The 21307-nt window shown below is 43.3% G+C and overlaps 1 long non-coding RNA gene across 4 annotated transcripts in view; it reads right to left on the bottom strand.

Moving 5' to 3' along the window:
* The window catches only part of LOC115283586, a 44335-nt gene that overhangs the window by 6984 nt on the left and 16044 nt on the right, over positions 1–21307 (bottom strand). For 2 of the 4 annotated variants that reach the window (XR_003905021.1, XR_003905020.1), the window contains exons 4-7: positions 19466–19718; positions 12014–12108; positions 10318–10401; positions 4511–5538 (exon numbers count right to left, since the gene is read on the bottom strand). This is a non-coding gene — a long non-coding RNA (uncharacterized LOC115283586). Of the gene's footprint in view, positions 1–4510; positions 5539–10317; positions 10402–12013; positions 12109–16849; positions 17319–19465; positions 19719–21307 lie in introns of those variants that run through there. The other 2 variants (XR_003905022.1, XR_003905023.1) reach the window with 2 other exon arrangements.

The following is a 21307-nucleotide window of genomic DNA, read 5'->3' on the forward strand; positions in this document are numbered from 1 at the left end:
CATTTATTTCCACCGTAACCTTGTGAGATACATGCTATTATCATCCCCTTCTCACACATGAGGAACTTGAGGTACAGAGAGCTGAAATGAGCACCCCAGGTCACAGGATAGAGGTAGGACTCAGACTCAGTACTGTGGGATGTCAAAATGCATGGCCTTCACCACCCCATGTTTTATCTCTGAAGCATCTTGCTTTCTCTGTGAAGAGGGGAGGCGGCCCCTTATCCTTCCACTTCATATGTCATTTCCCCAACCCTACATCTGGGACCCTCAACCATGAGGCCTTCCCAGAAAAGGCCGGCCCGTGAGGAAGGAATCTTTTCCCCTTTGCTCACTAAAAGCTGTTCACAAGGCTCAGGCTCTTCCACAGGCGATGCCCTGCTCCAGGCCCGAGGCTCTGGGGTCGGGTTGCCTGCTAAAAAGTTTCCACTCCCAAGGGGACACTGCACGGGAGAGCTGGCCATCTGGGAACGACCTTCCTGATGTTCCTTTGGCTCCACGTTTTGTTGATTTCCTTAAGTGTGTTTTCTTACGGAGTTTCTGTTTCTTTTCTGGCTTGGTTTGTGACTTTCCTTCATTTCTGTTTATTTCTTATTATTTGGCCCAACACATTTGTTTTCATTTGATTTTTTTTCCCCCTCAGACCTCTGGCATATACGACCTGTAAGCTCATTTTGCTCTATGATATGCCACCCTGAGTGTGTGTTTTGTCTGAAACCTTTGGAAGCCAAAAACTTAAACACTATGCAAATGAGACAGGGAAAATTACTCAAAGCTTTTGACTTAGGCAAAGATCATCTTGTTAATGAAATATATAACTACTGTTGAGAACACCGTGTGGATTCCCTCAGCCATTCACCACCCACCTTTCATAACTGAGGAAAGCTGCCATTGAAAAAGGAGCACCATGGGCGCCTGGGTGGCTCCGTCATTAAGCATCTGACTTCGGCTAAGGTCATGATCTCACAGTTCGTGAGTTCAAGTCTCACATTGGGTGAGCACAAGCCTTGCTTTGGGTTAGCCCCACTTCTCTCCCACCCCGCTTTGCCCCTTGCTCACTTGCATCTTCTCTCTCAAAGAAAAAAGAAAGAAAGAAAGAAAGAAAGAAAGAAAGAAAGAAAGAAAGAAAGAGAAAGAAAGAAGGAAAGAAAGAAAGAAAAGAAAAATAAATGTAGTATCAGTAGCCTTAAGAAGAAATAAAAATGTGAAGCATTTTCCCTTGGTGATCCAGGGATGTGACAAGGAAGACTGGGTAATAGCTGGCTCAGAGTCTCAGGAACAAGGACAGACGTAACTTCCGGCCACAAACAGGTGTGGCAGGGGAGTCATTTCCTGTAGAAAATCATTCATCATGCTGAATATGGCATGGTGTGTCTTCGTGTCCAACTTCTAATTCCAGATAATATTCGAAAATTTTAAAAGAAGAACCAAGATGGTTTGTAGCCTGTCTGGACCTAATTATTTTCCTCACACATCCAAGAATGTGTTTGGGAGACTTCTGTCAGAGAAGATGGGATACGAAATAATACCACAATAGACTCTGGTCTTAATGCTATTGAGAGAGATGAGGAAAAAGAGCCACGTGGGTTATAGTGAGAAAGATCTTCCAAATATTACAGCATTCACAGAGGAGAAGGCCCAGTCATATAGATCCAAAGTATAACAAAAGGCACAGGGCTGTGAAGAGATTTATATCAGGGCTATACTGTGTCTGTATTTAGAAGTCTTGACAGTTTGCTCTGTGCTAAGGCTTTGGAGTCAGTGAGTTCAAATCTTGCTACGGAACTTACTAGTTGGGTGACAATGGACATTCAGCTACCTCATGTGTGAATTGGAAATAATAATGTCTATTATTTACAGTCCCTATCAGGCTCAACTGAGAGTGATTAATATAATGATGATGTACAGTAATTTTTCAATAAAAATTCAATAATTTTTCAATAAAAATTATATTATTCTTATATATTATTCTACTGCTGCATCTACTTCCTGTTAGCATTTGTTGAGCCCCTTATGCATATGAGCCCCTTCACACCATATGGACTCACACATATTGTTTCATGCCTACTTACAATAAATCCTGGAGAAGAGCTGCCTTATTATTCATCTAATTCTATATTTATAGAAACTAGAGTGAAGTCCAGCTTGGCCAAAAGCAAATGAAAAAGCGAAGCTAAAACAGAAAGATCTAGTAGGTCTTCTCCAACCCTTACTCCCAGAAGTATAGTTGAGAGGACCTAATACAAGCCCAGAGGGTCCAGGATGTCTTCCCAGGAGGAGAAGGAAATAAGAAAGATCTGGAAGCTAAGGGTAGGCATATGGGGCCTTCTTTCTTCCCTCTGCCTTTTCCCTGAAGGAGTGTTTATGTCCAAGGTCTCGTTGCAAAGTCCCAACAACTACTTCATTTGGGGAAGTGGGCTTGTGTGCCACTATGACCCTAGGGTCTAAAGAATGCATTCAACAAAAAATAAGCCCATCCATACCAATCATTTGCATCAATAAATACTGGATGTTTGTACATATTTAGAGATCACAGAACAAGAATGTTCCATATCAGAAACAACTGCATTTTGGGGTACTAAAATAGACAAAATGCTACCATTCATGAAGAATGCCCAATTGTGCTGGGCATGACAATCAGCAATCCTGCAAGATCAGGGGTCAAGGTCAGCTTGGACTTAATTCTAAGTCCAGTTTCCTGTGGGCTGCTCAGTTCTGCTGCTGTCTCTGTTCTGAGTCAGGAAGGAGGCAGGATTGCCTCTGTTGATTAAAATCATAGGGGCACCTGGGTGGCTCAGTTGATTGAATGGCCAATGCTTGGTTTGGGCTCAGGTTATGATCTCATGGTTCGTGGGATCAAGCCCCAAGTTGGGCTCTGCATTGATAGTGTGGAACCTGCTTGGGATTCTCTCTCTGCCTTGTTCGTGCTCTCTCTCTTTCTCAAAATAAAGAAATAAACATTAGAAAAATAAAATAAAATAAAATAATTGCCATAGTGGATCTTAGATGAATTTGTTGGCCCATCCCCCCACTTTTTTCCACTAATAGTATGACTCTTCCTTGGGGAGGGGGGGGGCTGCTCCTCCCTGGCCCCATCCATGTGATTCTTTTTAGGCCACTCTGCACGATATCCTATCCACCTAGTCAGAGACAAGAGCCCATAAGTGAAGTCTGGACATCCATAGTACCACCCTGAACATAGTGATTACTCAAGAAATAGGTGCATTCCTAGAGCACCTGGGTGGCTCAGTTGCTTGAGCATCTGACTTCGGTTCAGGTCATGATCTCTCCACTCGTGGGTTTGAGCCCCGCATCGGGCTCTGCACTGACAGCTCAGAGCCTGGAACCTACTTTGGATTCTGTGTCTCCGCCTCTCTCTGCCCCTCCCATGCTCATGGTCTGTCTCTCTCTGTTTCTCAATAATCAATAAATATTAAAAATTTTTAAAAAGTAGGTGCATTCCTACAGCCAGGCTAATGAGTCTTTTCCTTGGATTTTTTTTCTCCTTTTTTAATTTTGAGAGAGAGAGAGAGAGAGAGAGAGAGAGAGAGAGAGAGAGCACAAGGGAGGGGCAGATAGAGGGATCCAAAGCAGGCTCCATGCTGAAAGCAGAAAGCCAGATGTGGGCCTTGTATTCACGAACCACAAGATCATGACCTGAGCTGAAGTCAGATGCTTAACCGACCGGGCCACCTAGGCACCCCATTCCTTGGATTTTTTTTCTAAGTAGCACTGAGAGGGAAGCCCCAAGGCTTTGAAGACATAAACCTAAAACATCTATGGCCAGGCTACTACCAGATGGAGAAACCTCATTTGTAGCAGAAGTCAGTGAAGCGGGCACATGGAGGAAAGATGTACCAGGGTCCTGATGGAATTCAAGTCCCTGGTCTGAGGCGTTCCTGGGGACAGCTCCAGCCTTCCTGGGTCTTAAGCTGGTTTGAATCATGTTTCTGTATTTGCAACCAAGAGTCCTGACTAATAGGGAAAGTAAACTTAGCCAGGTGCACACAGGACAACACAGGTGATAAAACTAAAGGGATAATGGAAGTCATACATCCAGTAGAGAAACTTTTAGAGGACGGACTATGGAGACTAAATCAAGCAATGAAAACAAAAAAAACAGGGAGGGTAGCTCAAAGCCACCTTGACTCTTGTTCATATGTATAACCAACATTTCCTAGACTATAGAACAGAGCTGAACTTAAGAGGATGGAAAATCTGGATCTTTCATTTCTACACTTGGACATGGACCTCCATATTTTGCATAGTGTTTCAAGAAGTTCACAAACATCTCAGAGCTAATCAAGAAAGATCTTCCAAGGACTATAAGATGCTAGTGGTGCTAATGATGATGTTGGAGATTCATGTTTCTATGTAGCCTGTCACTAGCTATGTATCAATATTTAAGCAAGTCTTAGATGTATTATTTGCGATTTTGAAGTAACAAAAGCACTGAATGTAAGTAATAGGGGAGTCAAGACTCTTAGGGTGGAACACCTATGAAAAGTACCTGGTATGGTGAAGGACACATCATCACCTCTCAATAAAGGTATCATCATTGTCATTATCATCAGGTTCATTAATAGATGCTTGTAGATTGATTCACTAAGAAAACACAGACATCAAGTATTCAACTTTCATGATAAACTTCATATTTACTTCTGAACACGTTATTCTAATTGTTTCATTGCATAAATACAGGAGCCCTCTGGTGGTCAAAACCATTTCTAGAACACGCTCAAGAGACTACCTTTATTTAAGCATTAAAATGAGTCATATAAGGATATTGTTATCTCCATCCCGTTAAGATAGACCGGAAGTTATAAGCTTATATCTGTTTGAGTTGCGTTTCCACCAAAGTTTATCCGTTGAGGTTCTAACTGCCAGTACCTCAGATCATGACAATATTTGGTTAATTAAGAGGTTAATTAAGAGGTTAATTGGTTAAAAAGAAGTTAATTAAGTCACAACGGGATCATTAGTTTGGCCCCTAATGTAACATGAGAGGAGATTTAGCACAGACACGTAGAGGGGAGGACAACGTGAAGACGCAAAGAGAAGGTGGCCGTTTGCAAGCCAAGGAGAGAGGCTTCAGAGGAAACTAATCCTGCTAACATTTTGATCTCAGACTTCCAGCTTCTAGACCTGTGAGACAATACATTTCTGTTGCTTAAGCCCCTCAGCCTGTTCCATTTGTTATGGACTCCTTGGCAAATGCATACATATGGATTGAGGTCCTGGTCAATAGATGACATTGTTTTCCTCTCAGTGTAAATTTTGCCAACAGACGTCATTGTTATCATCTTGGAGGTCCATTTGGATGTACCCCACAATGACGTATGCCATAAAGCATGGCATCAGGGAGATTTGAGCGAAGGGTTTCTTTTGCATGAGATTTACTTTTTTTCATGATCAAATACTAGCCATTGAAAACCAGGCCAAAAGAACCTGAGGACAGCGAGGTATGGTCCAGGACACATCAATCAAAAATAGTAGAAGCATCATCTTCATTGAGGCAGTCCAGCTCCTGTAACAAAACTTAATACAATAAATAATGACTGTTTGTAATATCATTTTCATAATTTGCCCAAGTCTTAGCTTAATTTTTATCTCCAAACTTCACAAGAACCCCCTTGTAGAGCTGTTTTTCTTATTTCTACTTTTAGAGGTAGAGTCAAAAGTTAGAGAAGGTCAGTAAGAAGTTCAGTTGCAGGGTACAAGTCAAATCTATGCTTTTTTAAAAGTTTATTTATTTTTAGAGGGAGGGGGAGAGAGAGAGAGAGAGAGAGAGAGAGAGAGGCAGAAAGGGAAGGAGAAAGAGAATCCCAGGCAGGCTCTTCCCTGTCAGTGCAGAGCTCGAACTCATGAACAGTGAGATCATGACCTGAGCCAAAATAAAGAGTCAGACGCTTAACCAACTGAGCCACCCAGACACCCCTCCAACGTAGGCATTTTGACCCCATATTCCCATGCCTCTTTTGCCGTCTCTCCATGTTTTCCATTTTATAAGCACCTCAATTGCTGATATCTTCTTAAAGTAACATCATAAAACAGGAGATTTTTTTCCAACAAAAACAGTGGCAGCCACTTGTTCTACAGGTTTGTGTTTATGGATTAAACACATAAAAAATTTGGATATAAAACTATTTAAGTAGATATAAGTATGGATGTGAGATCTCTTCTCCAGGGCATTAAATTGGTGGGAGATGTACAGATCTAAGATTTCTATACCAGGAAGGGAGATAAGAATAAATTAGGAAGCTTTTCCTCCTTATGATTTCCTGTTATTCTGTACAGTGAGTATTTAATGAGAATTGGTGTGATCTCTCCGTGTGCACAGAAGCATACTTTTATCAGAGTCGGCATTCCAACATTGCCCTTTCTTAGTTCAAAGCGGATCTCGTGAAGAACTGACCTTCAGTTGCATTTTAATACAGAACATCTAAGCGTGTGTAAATAAGAATTGATGAAGAAATTATTTAATTAGTAGAATCCAGCACTAACAAAGTGCTCCCACATCAGATAATTAAATTCAAACATACAAAATTTCTACATCAAATGCAGTAAGGTTTTATTGATTTGGAGTCCATAAATTCATGATGATTGAATCTAGCTCAGGCTGACGTTAACCTCTGCCCTTTCTCGGAAGAAAGAACGTGTTGAGGAAAATAGTACTGGGTAAACACAAGAATAGGCGAAAACACTTTCATCTGTGTAAGCACAGTAATTATTTTAAGAAACTTTGACACATTTCATTGTAAAGCAATTGTACCTAACCCCTGGCAGGTGTCCTCGCCTTTCGAAAGTTCGCAGCACACCACTTCGCTTTTACAAAACAGCTACATTAGCACTTGGTTTTGCTAATGAGAAGAAATCCAAAGGGAATTTTTGCTTTTAGGAAAAAAGATGCAAAGCAAAAATAGTGTTCAGTGTTTGTCTTGCAATTTAGCTGTTAGAGGGGCAGCGCCTGCCCTGAGTAGCTAGAGCGGTCTCTCCAACTCCTTCCCCGGCAACTATTTAGGACCTCAGCATCTAGTCAGCAGAGCTTTGCACCGTGTCTATGAGCGTTTGTGTTTTATTTAAATTTATTTTGTGCATCTGCTAGCAAGAGGTGTCCTAAGGTATCAGAAAAGCCTAAAAGGGGTGATTGAAAAAAAAATTTTAAAATGTTTATTCATTTTTGAGAGAGAGAGAGAGAAAGAGAGAGAGAGAGAGCGCTCATGAGTGGGTGAGCAGTAGAAAAAGGGAGACACAGAATCTGAAGCAGGCTCCAGGCTCTGAGCTGTCAGCACAGAGCCCAACGTGGGGCTCGAACCCTCGAACCGTGAGATCATGACCTGAGCCGAAGTCGGATGCGTAACAGACTGAGCCACCCAGGCGCCTCAAGAAGTGAGCTTTTTAGGGTCCAGGAAGGCTCAACATTTTTCCATATAAATGAATGGTAATTGCTTCTTCATGTGACACCATTCCTGCTTGCAAAAGGTTTCATAGGAGAGCTCTGTTTTTGGACGGGGGAAAACCTGTATTCTGTTTTCAAAATCTTGCACTAATTCAGAGAGACTGTCATCCCAGCGAGGAGGGGAGGCGGGCAGTAACTGGGTGTTTGTTTATAGTGAGGCCGGGAAGCCACACTGATAGCCTTTGTCCTGCCTGGCCTCTTACTGATGAAGGATAATGGAAACTGACGTGGGTCTGGACCTCTCAAATGGTTGCAATAGTTTTCAAATCTATTTTGTTTCTTTCTCTCACTTAAGTTGGGTTTCAAATGAAATCCAATCCACATTTTCCCTAATTTACATTTAAAATTGTTCAACTGTTGTGTTGGTAGGAGATGAGTGAGTCCCCGAGAGGCCTCATGAACCTTCTGAAACTTTTTCTCCAAAACAGGAAGTCGCACTTTACCCGGTGCAAACAGAGTTTAGTTTGCAAAGGCCTGCTTAGGGCTTCAAAAAATTTGGAATGTATTTAAATTTTCAAAACACATTTTCCCCAATCCTTACCATCATCAATCTCTGTCTCACATTCCCGTCACATATACGGCCTTTCCTTCTAGAGAGTTCCAGCTTTACGCTCATTACCTTACGCTTGTCTGTTATGGTTAAGGGATTATATAACTCTGTAAACGTACTGGTTACACCTAGGTTTAACTCAGTTCAACGACCATTTCTTATTTCTTGTGCAAGGAAATAGGACTGCCTGCAGGGAAGGAAGAGATAAAAAAAAGCAAAATAAGACTTCAGAAATGAGTTGATCTCAGCTGAGGAATGCTTGAGTATTTGTTGCATTCAATGTGTCTGGATCACTCTTGGCTCCCCAGGTTGTTGTCTGGGAATTAGATATAAACTCCATCTTAGCATTTGGAAAGTGACTGGAGAATCTAAAGAACGTCGCCATATTTGGGAACAAGCAATTGAACTAGTGGTCTGAGAAGGAGGAGATGGAGAGAGAATTGTGGCCAGCTGCATAGGCTAAGGCAGGATGCAGTCGGCCATCTTGTGCCTGATCCTTCTGTGTTCCCATCTCCATCTAGTGCCTGGAGGCATCTATTGATTTATGCCTCGACTTCTCTTACAAGGACTTATGAGCCCCTTGAGGCCAAGGACTGCTCCTTCCTCAAGTAGGTCAGGTGCAATGGCCTCAGCTGCTTAATAAAGCATGCTTCTTTCACTGGTCCTCTCAGCCCGAGTACCACCCGAGGCCTCATGGAGGGTTACAGAGCCACCAAAAGGCTCCTTGGAGGAGGCCAGAGTGGAGGAATAATGGAGCCAACTCTCTGGTAACCAGAAGTGGAGGTGGAAGAGCCCTGAGGCAATATGGTGCAAATAGGGAAGTCAGAGAGACCTGACCTTCCCTGTCCACCTCTCGCGTCCCCCTCCATCCCCACACAGGGGCTGCCTCCTGAGCCGGGGTGCCATTGTTCCGCCACTGTTGCTGGAAAACAAATCGCCCCTCAAACTCCAGCTTCAAACAACAACCATTTTATTATCTTTCTGCAAGACAGGAATTCCAGGAACATCTCCTCGAAGCAGTTCCGGTGAGAAATTTCTGGCCCAGTTGCAGTCAGACAATGACTTGAGCTGGAACAATGAGGGGATGTGGCAGCTGGGACCTGGCTGGGCACCTGTCTCTCTTTATGGAAGTCCCAGGGCCTCTCCCCATGCCCCCCCCCCCACCCACATGGGCTAATCCGGGCTTCCTTAAAGCTTGGGGACTTCCGGGTTAGTCAGTCAGTTGCTACGGAGGCTCATGATGGTAAGCAAGGTGGCAGTTGAGTCGTCTTGAATGACCTAACCTCGCAAGCCTTCTGAGGCCACTTCTACCACATTTTGTGGGGGCTCTTTCCTTCCCACCAAAATTCTTTCCCTAGAAACCCCCCCGCACACCCACACACCCTTCTTATTCCAATTACATTTTTTCTTGTTGTTGTTTTACACTGAGGGAATCTGGCACAGCATGAATCTTAAATACCTTCAAGTTTCTGTCTACTGCCTGTGAATTTAGCTTTTTACAAAACTTAAAAAAAAATACCACGGGTTGGGAGGTTCACACACATCCCCAAGTAATTTTCCCGAGGAAATACTATTTTCAAATTTTCTGTGAGGGGTGGGGGGACGAAAAAAGTTGAAATGAAAATCAATATTGATGGGTAGTGCTGTACAAAAAAAAAAAAATGTGTGCCATAAGTTATTTTTACCAGAGAGGTAGTTTCCTGTGGAAACCGTGACTGGTAGTAAAGCTCAGTTTTAAAATATTTTAAGCTACAAGCCAAAATCTTGGGTGGGGAAAAATAATTTGCTGTTACCCGGAGCAAAGTCAATTACTTAGAGCTAAAGTATGTATCATTTATAAAATTTTTTTTAATGTTTTATTTATTTTTGAGAGAGAGACAGAAAGACAGAGTGAGCAGGGGAGAGTCAGAGACAGAGGGAGACACAGAATCCAAAGACAGGCTCCAGGCTCTGAGCTAGTTGTCAGCACAGAGCCTGAGACAGGGCTCAAACCCACAAACTGTGAGATCATGACCTGAACCGAAGTCAGACGCTCAACTGACTGAGCCACCCGGGTACCCCCATATTTTTTCTAAAAGTAATGTGTAGCAAGCTGGGGAACAACAAGGGTGTGCTGGCAATTAATTACCAATAAATCCATCTACAACTTATAGACCATTATCTCCTTCTAGAAATTGTAGCTTTCTTAAGAGTCCCTGGATTTTTCAATGAGCTTGGTGCCATCTGATATGTATTCTATATATAAGTTATTGTAAAGGAGATGGTCCAGCCATCAGAAAGCTGTATTCCAAAAAGAAATATAAATTACCTCTGTCTCCATTTTTCACATCGATGGTCCTGCGTAATGAGCTGGAGAGGTAAAATTCAGGACGCCATCTTCATCAACAGTAAACTAAGAAAAATTCATAACATTTTTTTTTTTAAAGGAGAGGAAGGAATCATTGCCCCGGGCTACATAATTGAATTGTACAAACTCGTACAAGCCTCACGCTAACTATAAGGGTATTTGCAAGTAATTCTTACCCACAGCATAAATAACTTTCTAATATCTACCTGAGTCAACATTAGTCAGATGTGCAAAGCACCAAGGAAAATAAGCAATTAGTGGTTCCTTATCCAAGAAAAGCATATTACTTAGTTACAAATAATTCCAAAATTCCCAAAGGAATGAGTGGGCGGAGGCTGGTTCTATGAAGCCCATGGCCCAGCTTCAGGAGATGTGGCAAAAAGCCACCTTCTGATAAACTGTGTGCCTCCTTTACTTTTCTGAAGGCCCATAATAATAACACGGAGTCAAAGATAGTGGAGTCTGACGGCTATTGCTATAGACACTTCCCATGAATAGAGCTGAAGTGCATGGCCTGATGAGCCTCAGAAACATGTTTTTCAGGGGAGCCTGGGTGGCTCAGTCAGTTAAGTGTCTGACTTCAGCTCAGGTCATGATCTCGTGGTCCATGGGTTCGAGCCCCGCATCGGGCTCTGTGCTGACAGCTCAGAGCCTGGGGCCTGCTTCAGATTCTGTGTCTCCCTCTCTCTCTGCCCCTTCCCTGCTAGTGATCTGTCTCTCTCTCTCTCAAAAATAAATAAACATTAAAAATTTTTTTAAAAAATAAAAAGAAGCAGGTTTTCAAAAGACCCTCTGCCAAGAGCTTCAGGTCTGTGAGACAAAGGCCTCGGCGTGGCCCACACAATCAGACCGTGCAATCTCTGGACTATTCATTTCAAAACAGTATACAGTAGGAAGGGAAATTCTGGAATCGTCTATAAACTCTCTGAATATTATCATTCTATGATTTCATGATTTTTAGTACAAATGTGTTCATCGCCCCCTCACTATCTTCTCCGGGCTGCTTTGGCTGAATCCAATCAAATGATTATCGGAGACTGGTTTTTCTAGAAAAACAAGGGGCAAGACCAAACGTTTTAGAGCAAAAGTTCGAAAGAACATCTGGGTTTGAAATCTCACTTGTGAGACTCCCAGCCAGCATACTGCCCCGACGAGGGCCAGGGACCAGCCAAGGCAGGGGTTGGAATGATCGCAGCATCTAGCTCTAGCTGCTACATTGCTGGGCACCCACTCGTCCCCAAAAGCATTTCTGCCCAGCTGAGTCTTGCTGGTCACAGCTGTTTCTCTAAGGTGCCCATGGGATGCAGCAGCCCGGTTCCTCCTAGGAATGCACTCTTCTGAATGAAGGAAACACATGATCTGCTTCCTATCTGATTATATGTTTATAAATACATACCTGCTTCTAACCTTGTCCACACGCCAGTTCTGGACTGGCCCAAGGCACTGACTTGTTGTCTTAACCTTAAAAACTCCATCCCAATGATTTGAGAAAGCCTGCATCCGCGAGAGGCATCAAATATCTGGGGAAACTATTTTGTAATACACAAGGTGCTGTTCAGAAGAGTAACTTAGTCTACACCTCCCCCCCCTTCGTTCTTATCTAAAAATCTCCACTCACAACTGAGAGTGGATACAAATCATCTATGTACTTACTCACCATTTTGTTTTGTTTTCCGTTGTGTGCCCCAATCCTTTATACTGAAGACTTTCCTCCCTTGTCGCTAGTAAAGACGTTCCGTTATCTTGAGAGTTCTGCCATCAGTGGAGACTGACCATTAAATACAGACAAATCCCTATGTGCACTAAAGGACTCTACACATGGGTCCAGTTATACTGCCCTGGATTGTGTATCTGCCAAAGATCATTTCATATCCCAACATATCAGACCCTTGAAGTGATTCACTCATGCTAAAGGAAAGAGCTGGAGTCCACCGACATCATACAAAAGACAGGGTTATTTTTCCCTTAAATGTTCATTTTTTGTTTAAAGGATTATATCTAGTAAAACAAAATATACATTAGCCATCCATTCCTAGCTCCCAAATTATACAGTCTTATTATTTGCATTTCTTATTCAAATTAATACTTGCTTCCAGGCCCACTCCTGAGGTATCAAAGGACAGGAGAAGCTGAAAGTCTGTGGACTGGCTACCCTCAGGCATGCACCTTGGTGGTTCTTTCTGAGTAACATTTGGGTAGGCTCTTCTTTAAAAATAGGATTCAAAAGAAAATCAGATTTAGGACTTGTGGTTGGCATGGGGTAAGTGTTGAGAAATGTTCCCTTGGCTTGCATGAAGGAAAGAACATGGCCATCCAGAACTCTTTAAAAAAAAAAAAAAACAAGCCCTTAATCTTCCCATTATACTCAGTTTCTTTTTGTAGGAGCGTGGGGCTAGCCCAGCCTCTTTGAAAGAAATATAAGGAAATTGTGAAGAAGAATGTGAAAAGGGACAGCTCTCAGGACTGTCCAATGGGTTGCATTTTTTACACAACTCACATGCGTGTGTAAAAATGCACATGATTTCTTACCACCACTCCCTACCCCTGTACCTGGTACCCATCAATATCCACTGATCCCAATACCTTTGCCTGGCATGGCCGACTCACACGGCTTGGCATAGCTGACTCATGCGGACTTTCCATTTCTGAGGCAACAATGACTCGATCTCCCACATGCGTCTCTGTCTCCAACCCATTTTGTAAATATGTTTCCTGACCACCAGCTTCTCCTTTGTCTCCTTTGGGCAAATGTGGCGTTGGCTCCTTTGGCATCGCCCATTGCTTCAAAACAAATGCCTATGAAAATACTTCCTACTTCATCGAAATTCTCAATCTGAATGTCCCACAATACTGTCCATCATTTCCTCGGTGATGCCTGACATCCTCTAGGGAGGTCACACCTACAGAGAGTGACCCAGGACCTCATGACAGTCTGTACGTACAGAGTATGACACCTAATACATTTTTACTTCCTCTCGTTTAATCCTACCCCGACTCTAATTTCAAATATGATATTTGATCCTGTCTGCTGACACCAACATCTAAGAATCCCGAGCCTCTCAAGCAGGGAGACAAGGGACAGTAGATGATGAACTCAGTAGTGTTTGCCCATTACCTGGAGTCTATTTCTTGGGACCATTAACAGATATGATCGTAGTATTTTCATTCAGGAGGGAAAGGGAACAGAGTTAGGTGCCTGCCTGAGTCAACTTGGTCCCAGAAAAGAGTGTGAGCTCTTGTTTCCCTGATTTTAAAAAGTTTTTTTAAATGTTTGTTTAGTTTTGAAAAAGAGACAGACGGAGGTGGAAAGTGAGACAGAGAGCGTGCACATGCAAGGAGGGAAGGGGTAGAGAGAGAAGGGAGACGGAGGATCTAAAGTGGGCTCTGTGGTGACAGCAGAGAGCCCGATGCGGGGCTTTAACTCACAAATGGTGAGATCGTGACCTGAGCCAAAGTCAGACATATAATGGACTGAGCCACCCTGGCGTCCTTCCCTGATTTTTTAAAAGGGTACTTCAGGGTTTTCTCTCCACATTTATCAAACTGTCATTAAAAGCGATAGATGAGAGATATCTAAAGGTGCTTTTGTCCCTTTATCCAGAGGGAATACTGCCTTCTACATACAAAAGCAAAATCTAAAATGTAAGTCTTATATAACTTTTGTGTGATTATTAGCAGGCTCAGCAAAACAATACACGCATCCCCTAGCAGTTTCAGGGAAAACCTTAGTTTATCCCCAAGAATGACACGGTTCTCCGGGATGCCCGTCAGTTGGAGGACTACATTATGGTCCTGGCTAGGATGGTCCTGTTTCACATCTTAAGCCCCCTAATCCTCAACCCCTCCTCAAAGTAAAATATCTGGCAGAAAGTGGAGAGATTTGTAAGCAAATAGATTCAAAAAAGCTATAGGATTAGTCACACGATTTAAAGTAGCATCAATAATGGAAGAGTGAAAAATTGCACTACCAGGCATGAAATAGCCTTGAGTGACCGGTTGAGAGGCATTTTATGCACTGAAGTGTGTCCAAGGACCTGCAGACAATCAGGATGCATGAAGCAATCCACGGGTCACGTATTTTCCCTGTGTTCCTTAGGCCTCACTTTTTTTTTTTAAAGTTTATTTATTTTGAGAAAAGGGAGAGAGAGAGAGGGAGAGAGAGAGAGAACACACGCATGCAATCATGAGCAGGGGAGAGGGGCAGAGGGAAAGAGAGAACCTTAAGCAGGCTCCACGCTGAGCCCCACCTCGAGGCTTGATCCCATGATCCTGGGATCATGACCTGAGCCGAGATCAAGAGTCGGATGCTCAACCAACTGAGCCCCCCAGGCGCCCCTTCAGCTCCACTTTTCTACCATCGTCTTCCCTGCTCTCTGCCAGGACCCTGTGAGTCTGGACTCCACTACCGGGGCTTCCATCCCCTCCTGCTCCCAGTCGTGACTGGCCAGTAGAGAACACCTTACAGAAAATCAGACAGGAGGGAAAATGAGGTCAGCATATTTGTGCTCCTGGCCCCTCCTTGAGGTAGTGCCCCTGGCTGGCTGCTTCCACAAACCACCTCTTCCAGGGACAAACTCTTAAAATTCCAAGACTCAAACTTTCCCAATTCCGGCAACCATCCCCTTCCCTCAACCCTTCGGGCCCTAGAATCCCTAACAACAGCCTCGTGACCCCTGGTTACAGGTTACTGCGCTATCCGTTGCGGTTCCCCTGTACCAGCTTTGTAAATAAATCCTCCTTACATGATCCCTTTGTGAGTGTATTGACTCTTTCCAGTTAGAACTGACTGAGACACCCACATACAATGAAAGGAAGGTAGGTGCCAACCACTGACAAGATCAGTGTGGAATGTGGGAGCTGAGGTCTGGTTTGGGACATGATGGTGGGGACGGGTGGCTATGGCAGGGAAGGCTAGCCAAATTTTCATAATTTATAATTGACCACTCTCACGGTGTGTTATCTATGGCTCCACTCATAGGCAGAGGGAGACAAGGTGGGTATATGGAGCCAAGAGAAGGGGACCCAGTCTTCTATGCCATGCCTCTTTCCAGGGAAATATGTCCTGTGCACGTAAGACTCTTCATGGACTGAGATCTCTCTGAAAGGAGCTTAAGCCTGCTTCATAATGAAAAAGTGAATGTCTTTTAGAACTCTTCCTTAAATCTTTTTTTTTTTATCTTTGCACTTCTCTCCCTCACACTTCCTGCCTTCATCTTCCCCAGACATCCAGGCCTGTGTTCAAAGGGGAAGCCCAAACCCAACAGACCATTCTTCTGGGGATAGGGGTTCCCTGTATAGCAGTCATGATGCAATGAGGGAAAGTTCTTCGTAAGTAGACCCCTTGTGGGCCTGTGACGGGAAGAGACTGGGCTTCTGTGGGAGTCGGGTATCCCGGGTCTCTCATGAGGAAACATCTCAGCCCTGCCACGAATAGCAAGGCTAAGGAGTTCCCTGAGCTCTGGCTTCAGTGATACAGTGAATGTGTTTTAGAGCCTGGTGTCTCTTGTCATTGCTGTGAGTTCCGCCCCCCCCCCCCAGGAGTCTTCATGAGGGCTTGGTGGAGGGACACAGTCTATCCCCACAAGTCCATGATCAGGGCTCCATTTCAGGCCACTGAAAGCTGACTCACAGCAACATACGCCCATGTGTCCTTAAATATTTGAAACTCTGTAGGAAAAAGTCAAACAATGAAAAGTTAGAAGCTATGTTTAGGGTAGAGAGAAGGCATTTGGGCCCTCTTAGACAATGTGCCCATGGATTTATGGAAGTGGAGAAATAGCAAATTAGCTGACTGTACCAAACGTTTTATAAAAGAGACTGAAACAAGAAATTGCAAAAGATCATCTGAGCCAATGTGCTCTATCTCTAGGTAGGATCATGTTTGTTCCATCCAACTCTGCCTACTGTAGATGAACTTCAGAGAAATGGTAAGATAACAGTCTTTCTTACTCTCCAGGTCTGCACAGACACAGAAGTGGAGAGCTAAGGGTTATTTTTGTAACTGAGATTGTATAAGTGGTGACTATGGGGTAGGCCAGATCAACATTCTATCTCTAATAGAATGTTTTTCTTCCTGTCTCGCTCATCCAGCACTGGAATTCAGGAACCAGGCACCTGCTTCATGTTTAAAAATATATATATTATGTCTGGGCTGATGAGAAAATGTCCTAAGAGGAATTTCTGAAACTAGTCAAGATCATTTTGATGCCTCCTGGCTTGATCTGTCTATAGATCATCTTGGTTAGTTTGTACTACACTGTATATCCAACATTTATGTGAATATGACATATGATTTCTTCATTTAAAGTGTTTTCCAAATAAAATTAAGTGGGGGGGTGCCTGGGTGGCTCCACCAGTTAAGCATCTGACTCTTGGTTTCAGCTCAGGTCACGATCTCATGGTTTGTGGGTTCAAGATCCACATTGGGCCCTACGTTGACAGTGTGGAGACTGCTTTGGATTCTCTCTCCCTCTCTCTCTGCCCCTTCCTCCTCCTCTCTCTCTCTCTTTCTCTGTCTCTCCTTCTCAAAATCAATAAATAACTGAAAAAAAATTAAGGCTGTATTTTATCACGACATGGAAGTATAGATATTTGAGTCAGGCCCTGACTCTGCCACCTAACATTTATACCTTAGGACTTTGTCATCTCACTGACGTGGATTTGATGCAGACGGTAAGATGACTAATGGCTGCTTCAGGTAGAATTAAAATCATATTGTCTGCGCATGAAAGATGGATGGTCCCAGGAGCATTAATCAGGACTCTGCTAAAATAATTCTGTGTTCTAAATGACTCCAGAACTTGATGAGTTATGACTATTAGCATTGATTTCTAGCTCAGGGATCTGAAGATTAGCTATAGTTCAGCTGGGATCAACTCCAAGCTTCAACTTGGTTTCAGGTTTGCTCCATATTTCTCTTCACTCTGGGGCCAGCAGATATCTGGGGCATGTTCTTCTCATGGCTGATGGTAGAAGCAAAGACATACACACACACACACACACACACACACACACACACACACACACAAAGGAGTGAGTGGAAATACACAATACCTCTTAACCATATCAGCTGGGAACTGATGCCCTTTCATGTCTACCTGCATTCCATTAACCAAAGCAAGTCACATGGCTAAGGCCAAAGGCAATGGATGAGGGATAATTTTTCTTTCCCAAGAGGCACTGCAAACCCACATGGTTAAAGGGAGTGGATGTGTAATTCTGTTACAAGAAAGGAATTAAGAATGAGGAATACAAATCCAATCGACTACCCCATTGGCCTTGAACATCACGTTTATCTAAATTCAGGACAGCAGAGAGCTGTCTTCATGACCCAGAGATCTTTTATTTACCCTGACGTAGCCCCAAATAATTCAACATCAGCCTTTTGGTTCCCAGTAAAGCAGATTTCTTAGCACTTCTCAAAAAAATTCTCATACAAGAAATTCAACAGACAACTGTAGAAATTTCCCACAATGGCTGGCCCAGAAGGCCTGGCAGTGTCGGTGACTGCCAAAAATGCAAATCACCAGACTTACATCAACAGAAATCAGGAGTTTCATCTCTAACTCAAAGTTGACTGAGTCCTCTGGAAATCTGATCTTTGTTCTTACTTGCGTGAAGATGCACATCCAAGTCTGAATCAGGAAAATCACCAAACTACCCTTCTCAGAAATGACCCGACCCCTATGGGACATTCTATTTTGGTTCCCATTTTGACGCTTAGAAGAGGCCTCATGTCTGTAATTTTCTCTTTTGCGTGTAATCTGCCAAGACACATACCCATAATGTAAACTTCCTTGATTTGAGTTTATGCATTGGATGTTTTTGACAAACTCTAAGACCTGCAGGGAAGTTACTCTGTCATTAAAGCTGTTTATTTAGTGAGCCATTAGTGAAATAAAGAATGGTAGAGAAGCTTAGCTTGTATCTGTCATCCACGACTCGACCCAAGAAGTACAATTCCCTTCAGAAAGACCTCCCTTCCGTGGACACTCATTCACCAAACCTGTGGGAAACCATCAACGGCTGTATTCAGGCTGCATCATGACCATGACCTCATCCGGCTGCCTCGCTGTCAACCAGACAGCTTCAGTGGAGTGAACTTACTGGACAGAGAAAGGGAGAAAGGCCCCTACAAAGAAGCCACAGTCTACTGGCCATGGGACCCACATGATCCTCTCTCAACAATGACACAGGCTTAGAACTACTGCTTGAAACAAACGGGGTGTCTCCAAGGGTGGTGGAAATGAGCTCAAGCATGAAATAAAGACTTGTTCTGAGAAGATATAGTTCTGTTTATGTGATTGCTATAATTAATATCTTCGCTGGAAGGCATTCCAGTGTGTTCTATTTATGAAAGTTGATTTTTTTTAATGTTATAAAATGAAGTTAGTGAAAAATAAGTTTCCCTTTCAAGAGGAAGTGGACATTTTAAAAAGGGATGCATGGGGTGCCTGGATGGCTCAGTCCATTAAGCATCCGACTTCGGCTCAGGTCATGATCTCATGATTGTGGGTTCGAGCCTCGCGTCAGGCTCTGTGCTGACAGCTCAGAGCCTGGAGCCTGCTTCGGATTCTGTGTCTCCCTCTCTCTATGCTTCTCCCCTGCTCATACTCTGTCTCTCTATATATCAAAAATAAATTAAACAAAACCAAACCAAGGGATGTATGGAATCTAAATTGGTCTTTTCCCCAAAGCTGAATATTTTTTTATAGTTTATTGTCGTCAGTTTCCATATAACACCCAGTGCTCTTCTCCTCAAGTGCCCTTCTGCCAAAGCTGAATTTTAACATTCTACATTACCAACAGTGGGCATTATTGTAGATGGCCATCAGACAATGTTTGCCAGAACTTCCTGGGAGAATTTCTCCCCTGGTTAGCTGGCTCCTTTGAAATATTTCTTTTCTCACATTTTAAAATCTTGAACCATGAAAAAAATCTCATTATTTTATATATTAATGTATTAGAATAATGCTCTTTAGAGGCAGAGAACAGCCAAAAGAAATGTTTCTTTCCTTGATCATACCGTGCTAGGAATCCTGTATTAACTATTTACCATTTACTACTTTCATTTATTATTTATTATGAACAGCAACATGAATTAGCTCACAGTTTCTGTGGATCAGGAATCTGGGCATGGTTAGGTTGGATCCTCCGTCCTAGGGCCTCTCCCAAGGTTTGACCTGGGAAGGTGTACTTCTAAGCTCATTCACATGGTTGTTGGCAGAATTCAGGTCCTCAGAGGTGACTTGACTGAAAGTCTCATTGGCTGTTCACTGGAAGCCTCCTTCTGCTTCTTGCCAAATTGGCGGTCTCCATGGGGTAGCTTATAATGTGGCGGCTTACTGCCCCCATGGCAAAGGCTCCAAGAGAAAGAGAAAGAGTGTGTAAGAAATCATAAGCGAAAAGAAGTCATTCTTCTTGTAACTTAGTCTTGGAAGTGACATCCCACCCCTTTTGCTGTATCCTATTTATTAGGAGCAAGGCACTAAGTCCAGCCCCCGCCCGAGGATGGGAATACTAGCAGGTGGAGAGTATGATGGGGCTTTTAGAGGCTGCCTGACAGATATCTTTTAGCATTTAATAAAACATGGCTTAGGGAAAAGAAAAAATGTGCATTTAGATAAACATACCAGGCCTTGAAAACATAAACATATGCTGTCGCTATTGTCCTAGACAAGTTACAAGGCTCTAAATATCTCAACAATGATATCCTTATTCAAACTATTTTTCGGGGCACCTGGGTGGCTTAGTCCATTGAGTGTCTGACTTTGCCTCCGGTCATGATCTCACAGGTTGTGGGTTCAAGCCCTGCATGGGGCCCTCTGTTGTCTGCACAGAGTCTGCTTCGGATCCTCTGTCTCCTCCTCTCTCTGCCCCTCCCCTGCTTGTATTCTCTTTCTCAAAAGTAAATAAGCATTTAAAATATTATTTAAAAGATATTTTTCAAATCAATTTTTAAGATTCTTATTCAGGGCTGCGTTTAGTGCCTGTAGCCAATCTTTTTTCCTTTGCAGGTAGATTTGAATAATAGATGGAGATAAATAAGGTTAGTGATCAAGGTCAGCAATACTGTGTTTTAGTCTTGGCTTTTGTAAATATGAAATAAAAAGACAGATTTCCATATGTGGCTCATAAATTGGCCCAGGAGGCAGCGCCTGAAAAGGATTACTTTGATTTAACCTTCACCTGGATGTTTAAAATCTGAAGATTTTTAATTTGCATCCTTCGTAGCTATGGTTTATGTGTTTACACATTTGATTTTGCATCTCTGATACTCCGGGGCAAATAGAAAGCATGAGGCCATGTTGGGCTATGGAACAGAAAGGGGCAGTAGGGAGAGACCCGGGGTCCCCTGAGTGGGCTCCAGAGTGCACCCCCACCCCACGAATAGACAGGATGCTTTTACAGCACACAGGGACTGTCCACGTATGCCTCTAAGACCCCCTTCAGGTTTATCGTTAGCGAGTCAATATGAGATACTGATGCCACACCCAGACCCTGGGACCCCTTCAGGGCTGAGGGAAATATGAAAACCCCATAGCCGCTATCCTTCACCTGGTTGGGAAGAGAGAGGAGCCAGGTGACATTACATCAGAACTGAGGGGACCATTTTGGGGGAGTCTCCTCCAAACTCAGAATCTTCCAGATTACCATTTATGAACAGAATGCTTCCTGATGGTTAAAGATATGTATCAGATATTGTCAAACTTAGCAAAGCTGTTATTTCCACTAAGTTCCATGTTCCCAAGTCCGAGGGCGGAGGTAATAAGCTGGGCTCTAGTCCTGGGCTGACTCCTCAAGGCCATACAATATGACCTCGAGCTCCATCCTCCTGTTTCCTCCAGTCACACTCCTTCTCCCTCCCCCAGACACCTCCTTCCCTCTCCCCAAGTCTAAGGAACAAGCGTGCCCAGCTGAGAGCTCCAGCAATGACTCAAGGGTAAAGAAT

Source organism: Suricata suricatta, chromosome X, assembly GCF_006229205.1.
Source record: "Suricata suricatta isolate VVHF042 chromosome X, meerkat_22Aug2017_6uvM2_HiC, whole genome shotgun sequence".
Classification (NCBI taxonomy): Eukaryota; Metazoa; Chordata; class Mammalia; order Carnivora; family Herpestidae; genus Suricata; species Suricata suricatta.